The sequence below is a fragment of the Elephas maximus genome, chromosome 6 (assembly GCF_024166365.1).
Source record: "Elephas maximus indicus isolate mEleMax1 chromosome 6, mEleMax1 primary haplotype, whole genome shotgun sequence".
Lineage (NCBI taxonomy): Eukaryota > Metazoa > Chordata > Mammalia > Proboscidea > Elephantidae > Elephas > Elephas maximus.
Window position 1 is genome coordinate 123948567 of NC_064824.1, and position 16231 is coordinate 123964797.

The window sequence follows — 16231 nt, forward strand, 5'->3', positions numbered from 1 at the left end:
TTGCTTAGTTGTAATGTTTGGGGTGAGGGGCTGTTTGGAATGGTCTCTTATTTTATTTTGAAAAGCCACAAAGGTAAGCTCTTAAAAGCCAATAATACAGAATATAAAGTGTATAATATTGTACAGTTTATATGATGCAGTGAAAAAAGATTAAGGGATGGTATAAGCTTGCTACTGTCAGTTAATCACAAGCTGCATGAGTGATGAAAGGACTTTATAAGCTACCTTCTACAGTTTATAGAAGCCCAGACTGCTAAGTGACTTGGGCCGTAGTTAACCAAGACATGCCCTTAAGAGGGGCAGAGCTGGGGCTGGTGCCCTGGTTTCATGAATATTCAGTTCTTCAGATGGTCTTCCTTATAAGGTTAAGGTGAATATATAAAGATTGTGGTCTGGGATCTTAAAAAGGAAGCTGGAATCATATTCAAGGTCATTTTTCATACTTTTTACTTTTCTTTTATGAATGGTCAAGGGGCAGTTTGTAGTTACTGTGGGTTTGGGATGGGATGACTACCTGTAACAAGAATATAAGTTGTTCCTCTCTCTGCTAAATGCTCTTCTTTCAGTTCTTAGAAAGCTGGCTCCATCATGTCCTTCATGCCTCAGTTCCTAAACGCTGTACCTAATTATTTTCTATTTAGCATTGTCTGGGTTTTCTTCTCAACATTTATTACAGTAAGTATTTATTTTATGCATATGTTGTTTTGCTTGCTTGCTTGCTTGGTAAATCCCTTGTCTGTTTCCCCAACTGTAATGTAAATTCCAGCCAGTCAGGAACCAGTCTGTCTAGTTCACTGTAGTAATCCCAGCATGGTACTTAGCCCATAAAACAAACAAACAAACAAAAAACCCCACCAAACCAGTGAATTCCACTCATAGTGACCCATGTGCGTTAGAGTAGAACTGTGCTCCATAAGGTTTTCTTTGGCTGTGATATTTTGGAAGTAGATTGCCAGTTAGTAGCCAAGTGCTTAAATGTTTGCACCACCCAGGGACTCTGCTTAGCCTGTTGTTGTTGGTTGCTGACCCCATGTGTGCAGAGTAGAACTGTTCCATGGGATTTCATAGGTTGTGACCTGTTGGAAGCAGATCACCAGGCTTGTTTTCTGAGCAGCCTCTGGGTGGGTTTGAGCTAATCTTTCAGTTAGTAGCCAAGTGCTTAACTGCTTTTGCCACCCAGGGACTCTGCTTAGCCTGTACCCATTCCTGTCGCGTCGATTCTGTCTCATAGCAATCCTATAGGACAGACTAGAATTGCCCCATAGAGTTTCCAGGGCTGTAATCTTCTTGGAAGCAGACTGCCACATCTTTCTCCCCTGGAACGGCTATTGGGTTTGAACTGCTGACCTTTTGGTTAGCAGCTGAGTGCTTAACCACTGAACTACCAGGGCTCTTCGCTTTGTCCATACCAAACCAAATCCATTGCTATCAAATTAATTCCAATTTATAGTGACCCTAAACGACACAGTAGAACTGCCTCATAGGGTTTCTAAGGAGCAACTGGCAGATTTGCACTGCTGACCTTTTGGTTAGCAGTCGAGTTCTTAACCACTGCGCCCATACCAAAACCAAAAACCAAACCCACTGCCGTCGAGTTGATTCCAACTCATAGCGACCCTATAGGACAGAGTAGAACTGCCCCATAGAGCTTCCAGGGAGCGGCTGGTGGATTCAAACTGTCGACCTCTTGGTTAACAGCTGTAGTAGCACTTAACCACTGTGCCACCAGGGTTTCCACTGTGCCCATAGTGAGGGCTAAACTCCAATTTCCCGAGTAAATGAACGGACTCTCTGCAGGGCTAAGTGGTAATATTAAGCAAATTGCCACCTCTTGTTGAAGCAAATTGCTGCTGATAAAAGTCTATCATATACCTTTGGGCTTTTGAAAGCCATGTTCCTGTTTGCATGTTTGAGTATTCTTTAACTATCTGTAATGACCCCACAGATGGAAAAGCAAGAGAAGCATCTGGGATAACCTATCTTGGTCCTCTCTCTTCATCAAATTCTTCTTAAAGCCTGTCTTATACAAAAGGTGTTGCCTCTCCCAATGTGTCCAGCATTGGGGACATTTTTCTGTGTGAGCTCACCTGTAAAATCAAGGTGAACCTCTTCAATTGGATTTTCTATTTCCTGGATTATTCTGGGTATATAGATTCTTTTTTTTTTTTTTCTAGGGAACCTGGGATGCCTCTGGAGCTGCCTTGCTGGCTTAGCTGAACTAAATATGGCCTGGAAAGTGTGAGGACACTTGCACCTCTTGGGAATTCTCTGAGCTGGAGTCAGTCTGCAGTTGGATCCTCATGGCATTTTAAGGTAGCATCAACCCCAGGGAGCACTGTGTTCTTCCTCTGTGCCCAACCCAACTCAGAAAGAATTGAGTTTCATGACTAATTCCTGTAGTTTGAGACGCAGTGTTGAATAATGGTTAATCCTCTGGGAGTCAGACTGCCTTGGCTCAAATCCTGATAAATCACGTAGTGGTGGTGCGACCTTGGGAAAGTGACTTTTTCTATCTGAGAGACTGCCTACCAACATTGGTGCCTGGATTTTTTCCTTCAGGGGTTCAGTTACATGCACATAAAACCCTTTCCTCCCCTGATTTCTGAGACTAAAAGGTGTTGCCCCGTGCTCAGATGAGGTGAGAAGCCACCTGTCAAAGGATACGCTTGAATATTCTCCTTCACTGACAAACTCTGGTGTTCAAGTTTAGCGTTGTTTGTAGTCAGTGGAGAAGCAATATTGCTTCTGGTGAAAGAGATCTGGCACAATGGCCAGGCCCAGGGGCATGCTGGAAGCACAGTGGCCCAGAGCTCTAGCTGGGTAAAAAAAAAAAAAAAAAAAAGCTGGGTAGCAGGTGCGTATTCAGGTAAACAGGATTAGGCTGGAATAAGGCCAGAGGTATGACTTTTCATTTTATGTTATTTTCTTAACTTAATTCACAGACTTCTTTTTCCTTATCCAAATGTGATAATCCGTATTGGCAAAATAGTTCAAACAGGCCACATGGTGCAATGTTTATCTTCTTATTAGACAAATAACGTCAATTTAAATAGCAAGTATCTGTAGTGAATATATTTTAAGATAAACAAAGCAATACCTATAATTTAAAAAATGTATGATGAAAACCTTCTTTTGCATGTGTTTTTATTACTTTGCCACCATCTAATATCTCTGCCTTAAAAAAAAAAGAAAAGATTGTTTCACAACCTTTTTAATTCAATGGCAAATTTAAATAAAAAACAAAAATAGTTGCTGTTGAGTTGATTCTGACTCTATTAAGGGCTCCATATCTGCCATTGGGCCAGAGGCCAATACCCAGTTTTGACACAACAGGTTCTATCTCTAACCATTTTTCTGGAGACTGGCACCTGTAGTAAAAAGTCTTGCCCTTTAAACCGAATTTGCAAAACTTGAGTTTTTATGACTAAAGCTGATACGTTGATGAAACAATGACAACATCGTACACAAAAACTCTTCGAATATCTAAAAGGAAAACACGCATTTAAAAAAAATTACTTTGTTGTTGAGAATATACAGAGCAAAACAAACCAATTTAACTGTTTCAACATGTACAGTTCAGTGACATTGATTACATTCTTTGAGTTTTACAACCATTCTCATCCCTCTTTTCTGAGTTGTTCCTCCCCCATTAACATAAACTCACTCCCCCTAAGGATCCTATCTAATTTTTCAAGTTGCTGTTTTCACTTTGATACCATATGGATAGTTCTTAAAAGAGTATAGTGCTCAAGAGAGACCTTTTTTTTACTAGTTAAGCTAAAATATTGTTCATTTTTAAGATGACTTCAGGGGATATTTTTAGTTGAAAGGTATCTCAGGGCAATAGTTTCAGAGGTTCATCTAGTCCCCTTGACACCAGAAAGTCTGGAGCCCAAAAACATGCATTTCTGAGGTTTTTCCCTTTTCAAATTTTCTTGCAGTCAGGTGATAGAAACACCTAGAGAACCTGGTAGAGTTTCCTTCTAGAATATTCCTAACAGTATTTACAAGGGAATTGAATACATGAATCTTAGAAGATCTTTAAGAATAGTAATACTTCTTACTTAACACCCTGTATATATAAATATTGTGTAGAGAAAGAAGCAAAAACTAACATTTGTGGGAAATCCCTTGTGATCCGGCAGCGCCCTAGATACTTTGTATACCCATTTTATTCCTCAAGACAGCCCTAAGTTTCTCAATAAGAAAACTGAGCCTCAGAGAAATTCAGTGATTTTCCTCAAATCTGACATGAAGTGAAGCACTAAGTCTGTTCATCTGTATGCACTATAACACTGCCTCTCCTAGGGCTCTGACCATGGTTTCCTAATCCAAATCAAGTGATTTCTCTGCGTCCCACCACTATTTCAACAGTTAATTCACCCATTCATTCAACACTTATTAAGCGAATGCCTGGAATAAGTTACTTGCAACAGAAAAATGACCAGAAGGCCCTCAATCTTGATGATTTTAGCAGGAAGACATAATGACTAATAGTACAATGTGATGGCTATAACCCCCCAAAACCAAACCAGTTGCTTCAAGTCAATTCCAGCTCATAGTGACGGATATGAGAAAGAGAAATTGTGAAATCTTAAAGAGTATCTGATCTCCTTTAGTGGGGCCAAATACCTTGAGGCCTACCAAACTGATTTTCAATAATTTCTCTAATATTTTCTCATATTCATGGTCGTACATTTTCATACACTCTTACATATGCTTTTACACACTCTTTTACAACTCACTCAGCTTTGAATGCTCTTAAAATGGTGATGGGTAATTTTAAAATAGCCAAGTAGTTTTTCCTTATGTTAGAACCAAAAAAATATGTTGTTGTGTTATAAATATTTCCAACAGGAAGCCACTTGGAGGACTCATCGTTTGAAACATATCTCCTGAAAACATATTTTGAGCTTGCCAATCAAAAACCATTTATTGAACATGCGCTATTTGTAGGACACTGTGCTTGGTAGGTAGAGGATACACAGTAAAAAGAATGATATTAATAATGCTTCCTATCCCCAGGGGTGAAGACGTGCCAAACCAATGGCATAGACAATATGGAAGGAGATCAGAGGAGATGGGAATGGTGTCCAGCTGCAGTGATGTGGAGACTTGCAACTGTGGATGTGTGCTGCGTGTTCCTCCTCTGTCTGTGACTGAATATAACAAGTACAGCAATCCTGGACAGAGATGGGTGTGATTACCAGGGGCTCAAAGCCTCCTGGAATGAGGGTCTGGGTCATTCCACCAGGTAAACCACCAAGACCAGGAGAGGATTTATCTGTTGTTGTTAGTGCTGTTGAGTTGGTTCCAACTCGTAGTGACTGTATGTACAACGAACGGAACACTGCCTGGTCCTGTACCACCCTCACAATCATTGCTATACTTGAGCCCATTGTTGTAGCCACTGTGTCAGTCTATCTCATTGAGGGTCTTCCTTTTTTTCACTGACCCTCTACTTTACCAAGCATGATGTCCTTCTCCAGGGACTGATCCCTCCTGATAACATGTCCAAAGTATGTGAGACGTAGTCTAGCCATTCTTAATTCTTAAGAGCATTCTGGTTGTTCGTCTTCCAAGACAGATTTGTTTGTTCTTTTGGCAGTCCGTGGTATATTCAATATTCTTCACCAACACCATAATTCAAAGGCATGAAACTTTGGCCTTCCTTATTCATTGTCCAGCTTTCACATGCATGTGTCAATTGAAAACACCGTGGCTTGGATCAGGCCCACTTTAGTCTTCAAGGTGATAGCTTTGCTTTTTAACACTTTAAAGAGGTCTTTTGCAGCAGATTTGCTCAATGCGATGTGTCTTTTGATTTCTTGACTGCTGCTTCTATGGCTGTTGATTGTGGATCCAAGTAAAATGAAATCCTTGACAACTTCATCTTTTCTCCGTTATCGTGATGTTGTTTATTGGTCCAGTTGTGAGGATTTTTGTTTTCTTTTTGTTGAGGTGTAATACATACTGAAGGCTGTGGTCTTTGATCTTCATCAGCAAGTGCTTTCAGCAAGCAAGGTTGTGTCATCTGCATAACACAGGTTGTCAGTGAGTCTTCCTCCAATCCTGATGCCTTGTTCTTCTTCATATAGTTTGGCTTCTCAAATTATTTGCTCAGCATATAGATTGAATAAGTATGGTGAAAGTATACAACTCTGAAGCATACCTTTCCTCACTTTAAATCATGTAGTATTCCCTTGTTCTGTTTGAATCACTGCCTCTTGGTCTATGTACAGGTTCCTCATGAGCACAATTAAGTGTTCTGGAATTCCAGCTCTTCACAATATTATTCATAATTTGTTATGATCCACACAGTCGAATGCTTTTGCATAGTCCATAAAACACAGGTAAACATCTTTCTGGTATTCTCTGCTTTCAGCCAGGATCCATCTAACATCAGCAATGATATCCCTGGTTCCATGTCCTCTTCTGAATCGGGCTTGAAATTCTGGCAGTTTCCTGTCCATATACTGCTGCAGCTGCTTTTGAATGACCTTAAGCAAAATTTTACTTGTGTGTGATGTTAATGATAATGTTCAATAATTTCTGCATTTGGTGGGATCTCCTTTCTTGGGAATAGACATAAATATGGATCTCTTCCAGTTGGTTGGCCAAGTAGCTATCTTTTAAATTTCTTAGCATAGACAAGTGAGCACTTCTAGCACTGCATTGGTGTGTAGAAACATCTCAGTTGGTATTCCGTCAATTCCAGGAATCTTGTTTTCTGCCAGCACCTTCAGTGCAGCTTGAACTTCTTCCTTCTGTTCCATGGGTTCCTGATCATATGCTACCTCCTGAAATGGTTGAACACCAATGAATTCTTCTCATTACAGTGACTTTGTGTTTTCCTTACTTCTTATTTTTTTTAATTGTACTTTAGATGAAGGGCAAACTAGTTTCTTGTTAAACAGTTAGTACACGTATTGTTTTATGACATTGGTTAACAACCTCACGACATGTCAACACTCTCCCTTCTCAACCTTGGGTTTCCTATTACCAGCTTTCCTGTCCCCTCCTGCCTTCTAGTCCTTGGTCCTGGGCTGGTGTGCCCCTTTAGTCTCGTTTTGTTTTATGGGCCTGTCCAATCTTTGGCTGAGGGGGAACCTCAGGAGTGACTTCATTACTGAGCTGAAAGGGTGTCTGGGGGCCATACTCTCAGGGTTTCTCCAGTCTCTGTCAGGCCAGTAAGTCTGTTCTTTCTTTTTGAGTTAGAATTTTGTCCTACATTTTTCTCCAGCTCTGTCTGGAACCTTCTATTGTGATCCCTGTCATAGCAGTCAGTGGTGGTAGCCGGGTACCATCTAGTTGTACTGGATTCAGTCTGGTGGAGGCCATGGTAGGTGTGGTCCATTAGTCCTTTGGACTGATCTTTCCCTTATATCTTTAGTTTTCTTCATTCTTCCTTGCTCCCGAAGGGGTGAGACCAGTGGAATATCCTCGATAGCCGCTCACAGGCTTTTAAGACCCCAGATGCCAGTCACCAAAATAGAATGTAGAACATTTTCTTTATAAACTGTGTTGTGCCAGTTGAGCTAGATGTTCCCTGAGACCGTGGTCTCCACAGCCCTCAGCCCAGGAATTCCATCCCTCAGGGAGTTTGGATGTGTCTATGGAGCTTCCATGACCTTGCCTTGTACAAGGTGTTGTGGCTTCCCCAATATTGTCTACTGTCTTACCCTTCATCAAAGTTACCACTTATCTATTGTCTATTTAGTGTTTTTCTATTCCCACCACCCCCCACAACCATCAAAGATTATTTCTTTTTGTGTGCAGACCTTTCATGAGTTTTTACAGTAGTGGTCTCATATAACATTTGTCCTTTTGTGATTGACTTATTTCACTCAGCACAAGGTCCTCCAGACTCATCCATGTTATGAGATGCTTCGCAGATTTATTGTTCTTTATTGTTGCGTAATACTCCATCGTGTGTATGTACCACAGTTTGTTTATCCATTCATCTGTGGATGGGCATCTAGGTTATTTCCATCTTTTTGCTACTGTGAACAATGCTGCAATGAACATGGGTGTGTATATGTCTATTTGTGTGACAACTCTTATTTCTCTAGGATGTAGTCTCAGAAGTGAGATTGCTGTATCATATGGTATTTCTGTTTCTAGCTTTCTAAGGAAGCACTATATCGTTTTCCAAAATGGTTGTATCATTTTGCATTCCCACCACCAGTGCGTAAGAGTTCTGATCTCCCCGCAGCCTCTCCAACATTCATTATTTCCTGTTTTATTGATTTGTGCCAGTAATGCCAAGTTGAGATGGTATCTCATTGTGGTTGGATTTACATTTCTCTGATGGCTAATGATTCCTCCCTTTTTCTTTTGATGCTTCCTGTGTTTAATATTTTCACTATAGAATCCTTCACTATTGCAACTCGAGGCTTGAATTTTTTCTGCAGTTCTTTCAGCTTGAGAAATGCCAAGTGTGTTCTTCCCTTTTGGTTTTCTATCTCCAGGTCTTTGCACATGTCATTATAATACTTTACTTTGAGCCACCCTTTGAAATCTTGTGGTCAGCTCTTTTACTTCATCGTTTCTTCCTTTCACTTTACCTACTCGATAGTCAAGAGGAAGTCTCAGAGTTTCTTCTGACATCCATTTTGGCCTTTTCTTTCTTTCCTGTCTTTTTAATGACCTCTTGTTTTCTTCATATATGATGTCCCTCCACAACTCATTTGGTCTTTGGTCATTAGTGTTCAACACATCAAATCTATTCTTGAGATGGTCTATGAATTCAGGTTGGATATACTCAAGTTGGTACTTTGGCTCTTGTGGACTTGTTCTAATTTTCTTCAGTTTCAACTGGAACTTGCGTAGGAGCAATTGATAGTGTGTTCCGCAGTCAGCCCCTGGGTTTGTTCTGACTGATGTTATTGAGCTTTTCCGTTGTCTCTTTCCACAGATGTAGTTGATTTGATTCCTGTGTATTCCATCTGGTGAGGTCCAAGTGTATAGTCACCATTTATGTTGGTGAAAAAAAGGTATTTGCAATGAAGAAGTCATTGGTCTTGCAAAATTCTGTCATGTGATCTCTGGCATCATTTCTACCACTAAGGCCATATTTTCCAACTACTTTTTTATCCTTTTTCTTTGTTTCCAGCTTTCACATTCCAATCACCAGTAATTATCACTGCATCCTGATTGCATGTTTGCTCAATTTCAGACTGCAGAATTTGGTAAAAGTCTTCAGTTTCTTCATCTTTGGCCTTTGTGGTTGGTGTGTAAATTTGAATAATAGTGGTATTAACTGATCTTCCTTGTAGGTATATGGATATTATCCTATCACTGACAGCATTGTACTTCAGGATAGATAGATCTTGAAATACTCTTTTTGACAGTGAATGCAACACCATTTCTCTTCAAGTGGTCATTCCCGGCATAGTAAACCATATGATTGTCTGATTAAAAATGGCTAATACGAGTCCACTAATGCCTAGGATATGGATGTTTATGTGTTCCATTTCATTTTTGGTGATTTCCAATTTTCCTCGATCCATACTTCATGCATTCCAAGTTCTGATTATTAACGTTTGCAACTATTTCTTATTTTGGGTTGTGCTACATAAGCAAATGAAAGTCCCAAAGGCTTGGCTGTGTTCACATCATTAAAGTCTACTCTATTTCAAGGAGGCAGTTCTTCCCCAGTAGTATTTTGAGTGCCTTCCGAACGGGGCTCATCTTCCCAGCACTATGTTAGGCAATGTTCTGCTTCTATTCGTAAAGTTTTTACAGGCTAATTCTTTTGAGAAGTAGACTTCCGTGTCTTTCTTCCTAGTCCGCCTTACTCTGGGAGCTCAGCTGAAACCTGCCCTCCATGGGTGATCCTCCTGGTGTTTGAATACTGGCAACATAGCTTCCAGTATCACAGCAATAGGCAGGTCCCCACGGTATGACAAACTGACAAATGCATGGGAAGGTGATATTTGAGGAGGAGGGGATTTACAATGGACAGTGGAGGAGAGGGAAGATGAATAGTTGTGGCCTGAGACCAACTACAGCAATGAAGCTGTAGTTCATCTCACTAGCCTCCCTCTAGTTTCCCCTCTTGTTGTTTTCCCGCAGGAAGAGAAGTCCATGCCAGCCATGGAGGAAGTGATCCTTGAAAATGGGCCTCCAGAGAACTGGCTCCACATGGCTCAAGGGGTGGATTATGGCAGCCAGGGAGATGCACGACTGGGGTGCTTCCCATCCCTACACCTCTGAACTCTGCAGGGTTAGAGGGCCGTATCTCTAATATGTGTGCTTTCTTTTCAGGGAGGCAGTAAGTGTCCCATTAAACTACAAGCAGTAGCTTCCACCTGGGTACTTTGAGCTCCTTATGTGAAGGTTCAGCAGGCCAGAAGAAGAGTCACCATCACAGCAAGGGTAAGTGACCTTGATCAGCAGAGGGAGGTCAGGCTACTCTTACACGGTGGGAGCTGAGGGAATATATGTGAACTCAGTGATTCACTTGGGTACCTCTTGGTACTCCCTGGTTTTCAGGATTCACCTCAGCCTAGAGGTGGTTCGCAGGAATGTATTTCCTTTTCTTTTTTTATTGTTGTAAAAATATATATGACACAACCTTTGCCAATTCAACATGTTTCATGATACAATTTGATGGTATCAATTACATTAATCATGTTGTGCAACCTTCACTCATAATCCTTGCTGAATTTCCCATCACCATAAATAAAAACTCACTGCTTCCAGGAATGTATTTTCTAAAAGTTCCTCAGGGGATTGGAATGGGCAAATAGGGCTGAGAATCAGGGAACTAATCTCTTTTCTCATTCTATTTCTTTTCTGAGATAACTATTACTGTATTCATAGAAGATAGATAAGAGAGTGCTATCATTTGTAAACAGAGATTTCAGATAACTCCTATACATTAGATAGTAAGAACCCAAGTGCTTTATTTAATCTGGATTATATCAGAGAACACACACAAAACGTGGTAAACAAAAATACAAGGAAATGTCAGGTGATTTTTCATCTTCTTGTACCGTTGTACCGTTAGACAGAAACCCTGGTGGTGTAGTGGTTAAGTGCTACAGCTGCTAACCAAAAGGTTGGCAGCTCAAATCCACCAGGTGCTCCTTGGAAATCCTATGGGGCAGTTCTACTGTGTCCTATAGGGTCGCTATGAGTCGGAATAGACTGGACAGCAGTGGGTTTGGTTTTTGGTTTTATACTCTTAGACTGCGTGTTTTTTCCTTTTTCCTCTCATACTTGCATTTGATAAAATAGCTATTGTTTTCTTTAATCATGATAACCTTTAAACTTACCCCAATTTATTTTTTCTTTTGAAATTATTTATATTCTATTTTTTAGATACAAACTTTCTCTTGTAGGGTTTTTAAAACAATAGTTAAAAAAAACAAAAAACCTGTTGTCATCAAGTCGATTCTGATCCATAGTGACCCTACAGGACAGAGTAGAACTGACCCATATGATTTCCAAGGAGTGGCTGGTGGATTCAAACTGCTGACCTTTGGGTTAACAGCTGTAGCTCTTAACCACTGCACCACTAGGGCTCCAAAACCTTTATAGCCCTATTGAAATTGTTTGTTTTCACGGGAGAGATTTCTGTTTATTCTATCAACAGTCATTTTTAAGAAGGTTCTGTATTTAATTTGTTTCCTTTCAAGAGGAAACTAATATTACCCACTTATTCCTTTCTTCTTTCCTTCAATTGTACCTTAGCTTTTAATATATAACAGCTTCAAATGAAGTGCATTCCTGCCTGAGACACTAAAAACCAAAAAACCCATTGCCATCGAATCAATTCCGACTCATAGCGACCCTGTAGGACAGAGTAGAACTGCCCCCATAGAGTTTCCAAGGAGCACCTGGTGGATTCGTACTGCCGACCTTTTGGTTAGCAGCCGTTGCACTTAACCAGCATGCCACCAGGGTTTCCCCTGAGACACTAGCACAAGAAAATGATTTTTAACTGCTTGGATTGCAGAAGTAGAGAGGTAGAATAAAGACAGTTGTAAATGTTTTGATACTCCCACCATCGAGAGGTAGTTAAATATTAGCCTCTTCAATCTGGGGAGGCTTTGTGGTTCTTTGACCAATAGAATCCAACAAAAGTGAGACTTTGCCTGACGAGACAACTTTCACTTATTCTCTCAGAACACTCTAGAAGCCTCACTTGTGCTATCAGAAGTCTCATTACTCTGTTGCAGGGACCACTCAGAGATACCTTGAGCCTACTAAGTCCCTTAATTAAATTAGTTAAATTTATTTAGCACTTAAAAGGTTATGAAGAGTATATCCAATATGGCTCTAATTTAATTAAAAAAAATATATACGTTTAACTCTAAAATGCACAGAAAGATGAGGACCTAGATAGATAACAGAATACTAATACCATGGTTAGTATTAGGATTAGAGATGAATTTTATTTTTTCTTCAAACTTTGTCATAATTTCCAATTTTTTTTTTTTTTTTTTTTACTAGCAACATATACTGCTTTTATACTTAGGAAAAAAAGAAATGTTTTAAAAAGAAATGTTTTAAAAAGTATATCTCTTGGAATCATCATGTATGTGGAACAAATTCATGATAATAAATCAGATGCTTATTTACTGCTCTCCCCCACCCCCCACTCTTATGTGGTAGTAGAAGGTGTTCTGTCCTTGTATCTGACACGCTAAATGGTTCACAATTTTTAGTAAGGGATGCTAATAGCAGTTAAAGAAGTGTAGAATCCAGTTAGTGGGAATCACATTCAGATATGTTGAAGTTCATGAAATTTGCTGATACCTTCATCTTATTCCTAAAGAGTCAGAGTTTTGTATCTGAAGCTTATTATACCCAGATCATGGTTCTTCGAATCAGAGGATTTGACATTCTTTCTGGAATTAAGTCAATGCATTTCAAGAACTGAACGGATTATATCTTTGCTTGATCTCTTTAGTATTTTTGAAAGACAGGGGCAATACATTTAAATTCTGAGCTAAACGATAACAGTGAAATGTAATCGAAACATCAGCTACAAAGTAAAATGGCAGGATTGAAGAGGATCCAATATTTTTATATTAAGCCAAAAAACAAAGATATTAAGAAAAATCTTTCAACCAGCACTGGGTTTAATGTGACATGACCAGTTTGGATGAAGGGTCAAGTAGTTAAGTAGAAACCATGAAGACACAAGTTGGGCCATGTTGTTGTTGTTGGGTGCTGTCAAGTTGTTTCCAGCTCATAGCGACCCTATGTACAACAGAACAAAACACTGCCCAGTCCGGCACCATCCCCACAGTTGTTGTTACATTTGAGCCCATTATTGCGGCCATTGTATCAATCCATCTTGTTGGGGGCCCTCCTTTTTTACACTAATCCTCTACTTTACCAAGCACAGTGTCCTTCTCCAGGGACTGATCCCTACTGATAAAAAAAAAAAAAACATGTCCAAAATATGTGAGATGCAGTCTTGCTTGCCATCCTTGCTTCTAAGGAGCATTCTGGCTATACTTTTTCTCAGACAGATTTTTGTGTTCTCTTGGCAGCCCATAGTATATTCAATATTCTCTGCCAACCCCATAATTCAAAGGCATCGATTCTTTAGTCCTCCTTATTCATTGTCCAGCTTTCCCATGCATATGAGGCAATTGAAAATATCATAGCTTGGGCCAGGAGTACCTTAGTTCTCATAGTGACATCTTTGCTTTTTAAGACTTTAAAGAGGTCTTTTGCAGCAGATTTGCCCAGTGTAACATGTTGTCAGGTTTCTTGACTGCTGCTTCCATGGACATTGATTGTGGATCCAAGTTAAATGAAATCCTTGACAATTTCAGTATTTTCTCCGTTTATCATGATATTGCTTATTGATTCAGTTGTGAGGGTTTTTATTTTCTTTATGTTGAGGTGTAATCCATACTGAAGGGTATTGTCTTTGATCTTCCTCAGAAAGTGATTCAAGTTCTCTTTTCTTTCAGCAAGCAAGATTGTGTCATCTGCATATTTCAGATTATTAATGAGTCTTCCTCCAATCCTGACATCGAGTTTTTCTTCATATAGTCCAGCTTCTCGGATTATTTGCACAGCAAACGGATTGAATAAGTATGGGGAAAGGATACAACCTTGACGCACACCTTCCCTGACTTTAAACCACGCAGCATCCCTTTGTTCTCTTTGAACAAGTGCCTCTTTGTCTATGCACAGGTTCCATATAAGCACAAATAAGTGTTCTGGAATTCCCATTCTTTGCAATGTTATCCATAATTTGTTGTGATCCACACAGTCAAATGCTTTTGCATAGTCAATAAAACACAGGTAAACGTCTTTCTGGTATGCTCTACTTTCAGCCAAGATCCATCTGATATCAGCAATGATATCCCTGGTTCCATGTCCTCTTCTGAACCTGGCTTGAGTTTCTGTCAGTTCCCTGTTGATGTACTGCTGCAACTGCTTTTGAATGATAGTAAAATTTTGCTTGTGTGTACAAATGATATCGTTGGATTGCCTTTCTTTGGAATGGGTACAAATATGGATCTCTTCCAGATGGTTGGTCAGGTAGCTGTCTTCCAAATTTCTTGGCATAGATGAATGAGCACCTTCATCACTATATCCATTTCTTGAAATATCTCTATTGGTATTCCGTCAGTTCATGGAGGCTTGTTTTTTGCCAATGTCTTCAGTGCAGCTTAGACTTCTTTCTTTAGTAACTTTGGTTCTTGACCATATACTATGTCCTGAAATGGTTGAATATTAATCAGTTCTTTTTGGTACAGTGACTCTGTGTATTCCTTCCATCTTCTTTTAATGTTTCCCACATTGTTCAATATTTTCCCTGGAGATTTCTTTAGTGTTGCAACTCGAGGCTTGACTTTTTTTTTCAGTTCATTCAGCTTCAATAATGCCATGACTGTTCTTCCCTTTTGGCTTTCTAACTCCAGGTCCAAGTTGGACCATAGGGGCTAAAAATAAATGGAACAAATGACCTAGATTAAAATGATTTAAATGTAAAGGGAATGCTTGTTCTTAACCAAAGCAGTTTTCAATCTGGTGAGAGAATGCTAATTAATTTTAAAAGGCAAGAGGGACTAGCCTGTTTCACCTTTTTAGACATGATTAGGATGAATCTAGCAATTCTAGTACTGCAAGACAAAGACTTTGTTTTTGCTTTTAATTTATGTGTTCATCAGAAGTTACCAGATATGTTGTGTTTTGTTTTGGAATATCAGATATTCCAGGAGTAATTTACGTAAATCCTATCCCCTGGAAACAGTCTTGGTTTTTTTTACACTGACTACCTTTTCTTTTAATTTCAATTATTCTGTGGAGCTGATTCTAAAATACAGGCTGCATTGAAATAATGTAAACCTCTATTTTAGGAAGAATCCATTGCTGGGTTAATGAGAGGAGACTAACTGAGAGTTTGAACACAAAACAATACTAAGGTTTTACAGATGAAGTCTAGATCATTTTTATCTTTTTATTTTTGAATTAATTGAAAACATAACAGAAAAGTCATATCAATAGTACAGAAAACTTCTGTTTACCCAGATTCTCCAATTTTTAACATTTCCCCAATTGATTCACCATTGGATTTCTATCTTATCTATTATATCAGTATCTCTATCATCTATCTCATCTATCAATATCTATCTGTTGATCAATTGGTTGATCTATCTAATCTCTATATATACTTATTACTAAATTTTTCTGAGCCATATGAGAATAGGTTGCACACATCATGCTCCTTTATTCCTTAACACTTTAGTGTGTATTTTCTAAGAGAAGAATATTTTCTCCCATAATCACCATACACTTATAAGATCCAAGAATCTTAAAATTGATGTAATACTTTAGCCTAACTTATGGTTGTTCAGTTTTATAAATTGTCTCAATAATATCTGTTATAGAACTTTTTTTCCCCTCGAGTGTAAGATCCAGTCCTGGATTATGTATTACATTTCGTTGTCATGTCTCTTTACCCCTCCCCCCCAAAAACAAAACAGTCCAAAATTGTTGCTGTTGAGTCGGTTTTGACTCATAGTGACCATGTAGGACAGGGTAGAACTGTCCCGTAAGGTTTCTAAGGCTGTAATCTTTATAGGTGCAGACTACCACATATTTCTTCTGAGAACAGCTGGTAGGCTCACATCACCGACCTTTCAGTTAGCAGCTAAGCACTTAGCCGCTGCGCCCCCAGCATTCTTTCATGTCTGTTTAGTCTTGCTTAATGTTTGTTTAATCTCTAGTAGATGCCTCGGGAGGACTCATA

The 16231-nt window shown here is 39.3% G+C and overlaps 1 long non-coding RNA gene across 12 annotated transcripts in view; it reads left to right on the forward strand.

Moving 5' to 3' along the window:
• LOC126078157 (uncharacterized) overlaps nt 1–16231 on the forward strand; it is a 151245-nt gene that overhangs the window by 11799 nt on the left and 123215 nt on the right. For 9 of the 12 annotated variants that reach the window (XR_007517975.1, XR_007517983.1, XR_007517973.1 and 6 more), the window contains 2 exons: nt 2175–2313; nt 5026–10380. This is a non-coding gene — a long non-coding RNA (uncharacterized LOC126078157). Of the gene's footprint in view, nt 1–2174; nt 2314–5025; nt 10381–13940; nt 14065–16231 lie in introns of all 12 variants that reach the window. The other 3 variants (XR_007517979.1, XR_007517984.1, XR_007517974.1) reach the window with 2 other exon arrangements.